This window comes from Parasteatoda tepidariorum, chromosome 5 (genome assembly GCF_043381705.1).
Source record: "Parasteatoda tepidariorum isolate YZ-2023 chromosome 5, CAS_Ptep_4.0, whole genome shotgun sequence".
NCBI lineage: Eukaryota > Metazoa > Arthropoda > Arachnida > Araneae > Theridiidae > Parasteatoda > Parasteatoda tepidariorum.
The window spans coordinates 8116054-8125209 of NC_092208.1; the positions used below are offsets into that span (position 1 = coordinate 8116054).

Below are 9156 nucleotides of genomic sequence, written 5' to 3' on the forward strand. Positions count from 1 at the left end.
CGACTGCTGATTCTTCTACAATTAACGTCGCAGGTTACGAAGTTTAACTTTTTCTGCGCGGAGGGACTCAACGCACTATTTCTTATTTATTTATTAGTTTAAGTTTTAGCTACTTTTGCACTGGTTATTAATACATGGAATATTTTCGTTAACAGAAAAAAAAAAAGTATTCTATTGTTCGTATAAAATTTATTCCCTTCGAAATGGTTAAAAACCACCTCTTGGTTCAATTTTTTTCGAAACTTGTATAAAAATAAGCAATGTGGCTTAAAAAATAAATATATATTGTGTGAACTTTCGAGGTTTAAAAAAAATTTCATTTTGATTACAAAAATTTTAAAAATTATTGTTATGTATATTTACACTTTTATTTATTTATTTAAAGTTTTACTCATTTATTTATTAGTTTATTTATTAGATCATTTATTTATTTTTTATTTTAAGTTTTAGCTACTTTTGCACTGGTCATGGAATCGCTTATACAGTCAAACCCCGCTACAGTGAAGCTTTACGGGACCGAAATTTCGGTTCACTATAACCGGGATTTCACTATATCTGTACTGCAAACAATTTTAACTAATTTTTCCGAACTTCTCCCTTTTATTACACATTATTTAAATAAATGACCAATAAAAAGAAATACAAAAATGATTAAAAAAAAAAACAATATGCAGTAACAAAAAATGTGTTAACTTTTATTTTTTATTACTTTTCGTCTAGCGTACAAAAAATTTAGGGATGGCTTTCATTTAGGGATGGGAAACTGAGATAGAAGAAGCAAACAAGAAAAAATGCTTATGACTACATTCCACTCTATATATGGTTTTAAAAATCGGCCTATGTATTTTATGTAGAAATTTCAAAATTACCAAAAGATGAAGAAAAAAAATCAGTCGAAGACAGAAAAAAGTTCATAATAAGCAATTTCCTCTCTTGTTTTGGTTCGCTATATCCACAAAAAATAACATTATACAGTGAAACCTGCCGAGTTGACCACCCTTGTAAGTTGGGCACCTGCATAAGTTGACCTCAATTATAAAGAACGGAATTTTTCCTGCAAAACCATTGTAGCTTGACCACCTGTCTATCTTGTATGTTGACCACTGAAATATGTCAATTTTGTCTAGGAGTATTATGAAATTCTATTCTAAAACCCTCATAAGTTGACCAGGAAAAAAAAATTCAGAAAATTTTCTGTCATCTTTGCAATGTATGTTAAAATTTCACTTGTTTGGTGAAATAGTGTAAAAAACTAATCTACACCCTTTTGTGAGTTGACCATCAGGGGAAACTGTAAGGGGTCAGCTTTTGACCATTTCTTTCATCCGTTCACTGAAAACAGGTGTGTTAGTTGAAAAGTTGCTATTCCAGTTGCAATAGTGAGCATTTGAACAAATGAATGCTCTGAAATATGCTTTGATCCTTTATTTATGGTCTTCGATCTTTAAGTGTAGTAAATAAATTTTAAAATGTTCAAATAATTTTATTTTGTTAAAGTTTTCAAATTACATGTTTTCGTGTTCTGATATTTTACGAAATTATATTTACCGTAATTTCGCGCGTATAGTCCGCACCATAGTATAGTCCGCAGACCCGATTTTAACACTTCATTAAGTGTATTAAACACTTCACATGCATAACTAACGAAATAAATTTTTTTTAAAAAATTAGTTAAATATTAGAATTATATGTATCAAAATGAAGTTCATTCAGGTTTGAACACATTTCTTAAGATACTCCTTTGCATATCTTCTGAATAAAATTTTTAAGTCAAGTAAAAAAAAAATTTAAATATATAGCAACATGATATAGGAAACGAAAAAGTAAACAATGACCCACCCCCTCTATAAGTTGACCACTTGTCTAAGTTGACCACTAAAACAATGCACCACAAGTGGTCAACTTACACAAGTTTTACTGTATGTGTATAGCAAGGCACGGGAGCGAACCTTTCTTTCACTATATCCGAGAGTTCACTATAAACCATGTTCGCTATAACGAGGTTTGTCTGTATCATAAAAAAAAAACAACGAATTAAACATCTAAACCTTTTTTCAAATTCTCTATCTTAACAGCTTGAGAATCAAAATAATAAGTCCTAAAAACATAAAACGAACTCAGAAACATTTGAGTGAAAGAAAAACATAGTATTTCAAGAGCGAGTTAATGGAAGAAAGAAAAAAAAAAACATCGTTATCAACTGCAGGGATGTTAGAGGTCAGAATGTAAAAGAGTGTATCGAAAAAGTATGAAAATATCCAAAGAGCCGAAACCACGACATAAAATAGCTTTCGCCACCAACAACAATGGCAGTAAAACGAATAACTCTCATTACAACACTTTTGCCAAATTACTCTCTCTCCTCCCTGGTTTCTTTTTTCTACAACCGGACCCGGAAACCGGTTCGAACATTTTCACAAACATCTTATCCGAAAGAAGAAGGGGGATCAGAATGATTTCTGGATGCGGAGAAGAAGGATCTTTTTTTTTTTCTCCAGCATCTTTTGTTTATTACCGTTTCTCATCATGTTTACATGAACATTCCGGATTTTGGATAGCTCAGAGGGGTGAGTTATTATAAAACTTTCGATTATTTTTTTAGCTTTGGATTTAAATCGGAATAATGGAGTAACAGCGATAATTTTTGATATTTTTCTTGTTTTATTCTTCAAAATAAAACTTAAAATTTCATCAGACTAGATTATATTTCGTTTAAAATTAATATAATAAATACAGTTGTTTATTTATATTATTCTTCATTTATTTTTTATAGAACTGTTACACGATTTTTAAAAAAAATATATTTATCCGCAATTTATTTCGAAAAAAAAAAGAATACCGAAAATGCTCATAAAATTTACATTTTTGATTCAATCTGATTAGTTTTTTTTTTCCTGTTATCAAAATTTTAAAAAAAAAATTTTTATTTACTTTTTTTTTGAAAAAAAACTTAATACAATTAAATGCTGTCAAATATTCATTTAATTTGATCAATATTTTATATAAAATTAAATAAATAGACACGCTTAATAAAACTTTGAAAAGAATTATTTAAATGCGATTTATTTCTTAAAACAAAACACTTTTAAAAATGCGCATAAAATTTTCATTCGATTTGATTATTTAAGTTTTACAAAATTTGTGAAAAAATCAATAAAAACAGTTAATTGTTAATGCATAAAAAGCTAAATACTTTACGGAAAATTAAATTTCTAGTTAATTTGATAAAAAGATTTCAGAAAAAAAATATAATAAATCGATAACTTGTAATTTATTGACAAAAACATAACACTTCGCAAAATGCTTAAAAAAAATTTTTCTTTTTTTCTCTTTTGCTCCTTTAAAAATAGCTGCTGTAATTTATTTTACAAAACACAATTCTATAATAATAGCTACCGAAATTTAATTCGATTTGATTAATTATTTTTCTTTCAATGATTGATAAATAAATTAAAACTGTCTATTTGTAACTTACTAAAGACTTAATCATTTCAAAATGCTATAAAAGTTTCAATTGTACAATTCAATCAATTGTTTTTCTACATCATTATTTCCTATTTTATATATAAAAAAAAACTTGATAAAATAATTCACCAATCGACACATTTAGAATAAAAAATTATTTTACATCAATTGCATGTAGGCTGTAAAAGTAATTAATCAAAAGTTTTCTAATATTTCAAAGAGGAATGTAATAATTTGAATAAGGTTTTGTGGTAGAATAAATATAACAAAAAATTTAATTAATATATTTTATGAGGTATGTTATATTGCCTGAATAAAATGAACTGTTAAATATTTGTTAAAAAAGAACAGCTGAATGAAGCATTTAAGTACCACTGCCAGGTATGCATTTAAACGGTACTCCGAACACTGATGTTTCTCCTAATCTATCCTCAGCAGATATTAAATTATCGAATAAATATAATAATAATATCAACGAATAAATTAATATCAAATTAGATACAACAAATAATACGGACATTCAGCAAAGCCACTATGTGATTGTAGACATTGACCGATGAATGTCGACATTCTCCTGATTTCAGTTATTCACGGTATCACATACATGGTGTAAAAATAACTATTACATACTAACTCATTTACTTAATTGTTATTTTGCCACTCACGTTGAAATTTAGTAATTTAGCGAATTATTAAATAAAAATAACTCAGTTGCTGCAATTTTTTGAATTACTGTGAATTAAAGAAAAAATATTATTATTTGCATAATATTATTATTTTTATTATTATATTATAAAAAATTATTCTTTGTACAATAATTAACTACACATCTTGATAGATATTTTATGCTTTAAATTATAGTCATTTCACTGGAAAAAAGAGAATAATCGCAAATTTTCCAATCAATAATGTTTTAACCTACTAAAATGATATGTTATTACATTATGATTTAATTATGGAATAATAATTTTGTTAATTTTTTTTTTGTAATTATTTATATTTATAGTATATATTTCAATTTTAGGAATAATTTTGTATCAAAAATGTGTTTTTGTCCTCTCATCTTGGAGAATATAGGTTTTTGCCAATTTGCTTGACATTATCATTAATTTGCCAATACTGGTACAGTCAACCCCGCTTAAAGGAATACCATCGGTTCCAACCAAATCTATGCAATTAAGCGGGTTATTCGATTAAAAGGAGAGTGCAATATTCAATTTTAATTTCTGAATTTTTGCGAAATTTTACTTTTTAATGGTATTTAATGCATAGTATAGCATTTTGATTAAATAAACTCAGTTTTATGATCAATGCGTTAGCATACCAATTTAACTAATATTTTTCTGGTATTATTTTCAAGTAAAACTTTGTTAGGAGTCACTTAGAAGGGAGGAAAAATATTGCACTTTCTATAGACTGGAGAAGGCAGTGACTAAACCTAAAATTTTTTTTTTTTTTCGTTACTGTATCATTAAAGCGTAAAGTGTGAAAAGGCAATAAACAAAGTGAATTACCACACCGCAGCAAGTATAGTCAAATTGACACATGAAAAAACATCGAAATAATTAGTGAGCGAAGCCGTATCGTTGAAGGAAGAAAAAAAACTAATTTTTTTTTTCTAGTCTATATTATTTTCCTTTCTAAATACTTCAGAAAACCAAGACCTGAAAAAAAGAAAAGAGAGAAAGAGAGAGAGATGAAAAAAGGTTCTAAATCATCAACCCTAAAATTTACTAACCACACAATGAGTTTAAAGCATTTCTTTTTTAAGCTAATGCAGCAAAATAATTTAAAAAGAAATAATTGCTTGTTTTAGTTTTTGTATCCAAAAACAAACATTCTCGCCAGCTATTTATAAATAATTTGAATCTGTGATGGTGTTTAAGCTTTCATAACGGAAAGGCAAAAGAAGCATAACGTATCAGACAAGAAAAATACATTTTGACCGTTTTTTTAATAAAACTATTTCATTCTTAAAGGATTAAAGTCATACATTTTTCCCAACATGAGGTGGAACATTGGTTTCTTTCTTTATTTATTTTTGTAAGAATTTCACTAGTGCGGCGTCATTTTGATCCTATTCGTCTATGAATTTAGTTAAATCTGACTTCTGGTCATATTTTCTATAATTATTATTAACACAATTTTATTGAAAACAGCAAGTTTATCGCAAATAATATCATCACAATATCACTATAATTGTACTAAAACACACCATGTAAGTGAAAATACAATATTCAAATTACCATGCTAATCAATTTTAAAAGTTTTGTCTGTATAACACTAAAAACCATTCAAACTTAATGAATATACAGTTGAAACCCGGTTTAACGAACCCCTATTTACCGAATTTCGAGACTTAACGAATTTTATGAAGTTAATGAAGTAGATTTATTAGAAACAAAAGTCGATGACAATGAAATTCCAGCGAAAACTGTTACTTTTTCTGATGCTTTGTAGGGTTTTGGAAACAGTGAAAACTTACCTGATGCCTTAAATGAAGGAGTATTTTCTTCTCCTCATGACGACGAAAAATAACTTTTTAAAGTAAGAAATAAGCAAACCTTACTCACGAAATGCTTTAAAATTTCAAATTAATCAACGCGTAATCATTCGTTGCATTTTAAGTTCCTAAATAAAGAGTGTAAGATTTCTATTTATTTTGTGTATTTGCTTATTAAAGATGTTCGAATATTTCATAAGGCTAGTCTAATTTTTTTTTTTTTTCATTTTGTCGCCGATATTACGAATTTAACTCCGATTTAGCAAATAATATTTTCGATCCCTATAAATTCGTTAAATCGGGGTCCGACTGTATTAGATAGCAATTGAAATAGACAAATTTTGCTTAAACTTTTCATTGAATGTAAATCCAAATCGATTTAAATATCATTGATCTTAAGTATGCGTACAGAAAAACGTTCCACAACTTAGATGTTCAGATTTCCTCATTTAACACCTCGGCTCGGAGAATAATCTAAATAACAAAGCAATAATAGCTGCTGCAATATAAATTAGGAAAAGTATTTTTTATTGCGTTTTTATTATCTCGTTTTCCAGTCTATGAGAGTAGAAACTTACAATCGAAAAATCTATCCATTTTCCGACTTGCTAAAATACACTAATCTCTATTAAATCTCCGTAGCCAATGACAACGCAAGTTTTAATCCCTTCCTGGCCGATACAAAACAGAGTTCAATTTCCCCGCGAAATGGAACTTATTATCTATCAAAATATATATTGATTCAACTCTTAAAAATTTAATTATTTCTTTACATTATTTTAATGAAAATTTACAACAAAAAAAAACTCGATAATTAACAGCTAATTTTAGTTTTAAAAAAATAGTGCGTGGAGTCCCTCCGCGCGGAAGAAGTTAAACTTCGTAACCTGCGACGTTAATAGTAGAAGAATCAGCAGTCGTAGAAGAATCACTAGTTCTATTCAACGACTCTTTTTCCTGCTCCGCTCGCTTCCGTGCTCTCTAATCACGGTAATATTGTGCATTATTCCCTCGTCGACCTCTTGAACCAGTGGAAGTGCTTGTGGTTTCCACATCGTCTCGCTATGGAAAATGTATTTGTATTAATAATGTATGTGAATGCGTCATAATGTAATTTCAAAAGAGAAAACCTAACAATCAATTGATATTCACAAGAGACGTACCTTGACATAACCTTAAATCCGTCGCGTTGTCCGTGGGATTGTTTTCACTCATTTTTTACAATTGTTATCCACTAACTTTGAAAATAAAAAAATACTACCCTATTAAATTATATGTGTATCAAGTCAAACTAAAAAAATATTTACAGAAAAACAATACTTTTATGACTTTTATTATTTGTATGCTAGTGAGAACCAAAACAATACGGAAATGAATGAGGGAAAACTGGATCCTACCACGTGATTTCCCGGCCAATAAAAATGTAGCGTTAAACGTTTAACGCAACCTTGTTGGAAGTCGCATTAAGAAGTATAACTTCAATTACAAAACAAAATCAAAACAATTTTTTTTAAAAGAAAAAGTTATTCCAGTCATTCATGTACTACACTCAAATTTAGTGAAAAGTTAGCATGTGTGTATATATATACACAGTCGTTCTATTTAACGAACTTCCATTTTGCGACCTTTTTTCGAGGAACCAAGAACATTTTGGAAATTTCTTCGTAGGGTAACTTCCAAATAGCGAAATGAATTTTCTATTTAAAGAACTTTTCTTTGAGATCCACTTTCCCTATATGCCAAAATATTTCAAACTTTAACGCATTTTATGGGGGAAATAAGCTTACATTAATTCTCGCAGTCACTTAACTTTTAGAGAAAGCAGTAAAATCCCTTTCCCTTTTCGTTTTCACTTCAAACGAAAAACTCAGACAAAAAGGATTTTATCAATAGCAATTAAGCCTTAAGAACGCATGTGGTAATGTAAGTTTATAATTAATTTTATGCTAAATACACCTATAATTCTATACATTAATTTAGATTTTTTTTTTAGTTGAAAATGTATGTAGCATGATAGTGTAACACTGGATTATGTTTTGTCCTATTCTTGCTTTCCATGCAGATTTCTCTTATGGCTAAGATTTATAAAATTAATAGTAGATACTAGTTAAAAGATAAAAGTGTATCAATTACTATTTTAATTATGTCTAGTATTTAGAAATTTAAAACCTGCTTTGTGTTGTTTCGAAGTATTTCGAAAGGTGATTTTCTATTTAACGAATTTTCCATATAACGAACTTCGGAATTCAGCGACTTCGTTTAATAGATGTCTAATATATATATAATAGACGTAATATATATTATATATATATATATATATACAGGTGGTTATCAAATAATGGAAACACCCTAGATTTTGAAGGCTTGGGAATTGCTGTTCTGCCGTAAATGTTCTCTTCATGAAGGTATCTCCTAACTGTAATTGTTGACACTGGAGAATCCAGATGCTGATTGAGCTCTGCGGTCACTTTGGCTGCAGTTGTTTTCTTTTTAGACATTACAATCCGCTTCAATACCCATCGGTCTCCTTCACTCAGCTTCTCCTTCCGTCCACTATTTTGCTTTGCTGAGCTTGTCTTTCCGCGCTGTGTGTATGCTGTCATGACTTTAGACACCGTACCTCTAGAAACGCCTTAAAGCTGGGATGTTTCGGTCACTGTTGCTCCAACTAGTCGGGCTCCTACAATTTGGCCTCTCTGAAAATCTGTGAGGTCTGACATTTTACGTTTCTGACAAAAAACCAAAACGTAGACAACTCTGCTAAAGTTCTCTCATACCACCTAATATATGTACTTTTTATATTAAAAAAAACTGGTAGCTAAGATTATATTTTAATGCTTATGAAGCGAAATGTTCTTAAATGTCCCTTTTATTCACAAGTGCTTCCATTATTTTGATAATCACCTGTATATGTATAGCAAAATAAATAAATACAAAAAAACACTAAGAAAATTAAGAAAAACAATAGGTTTCATTTATTGCGCGTAAGCTGCACTGCATAAAATAAATTCAAAGTGAAGATAAAACAAAAGAAAATTAGAGACATATGAAAAAAGGGGGAAAAGTCTAATTTTCTATATCATATGTCTGTAATTTTCTTTTGTCTTATCTTCACTTTGAACTTATTTTATAAGTTCTATTTACCTATTTTTATATATATATATATAAGATGTTCGAATATTTCATAA

General features: G+C 28.8%; 2 protein-coding genes across 2 annotated transcripts in view; one reads left to right on the plus strand and one right to left on the minus strand.

Annotated features, from left to right (window-relative positions):
- The window catches only part of LOC107451097 (RAB3 GTPase activating protein subunit 1), a 191381-nt gene that overhangs the window by 117324 nt on the left and 64901 nt on the right, over positions 1-9156 (minus strand). The gene's annotated exons all lie outside the window — the stretch shown is intronic.
- LOC107451098 (leucine-rich repeat and fibronectin type-III domain-containing protein hattifattener) overlaps positions 2443-9156 on the plus strand; it is a 46897-nt gene continuing 40183 nt past the window's right edge. Inside the window, exon 1 of the mRNA XM_016067088.4 lies at positions 2443-2567. The gene's annotated coding sequence lies outside the window, so the exon portion shown is untranslated. The remainder of the gene's footprint in view (positions 2568-9156) is intronic.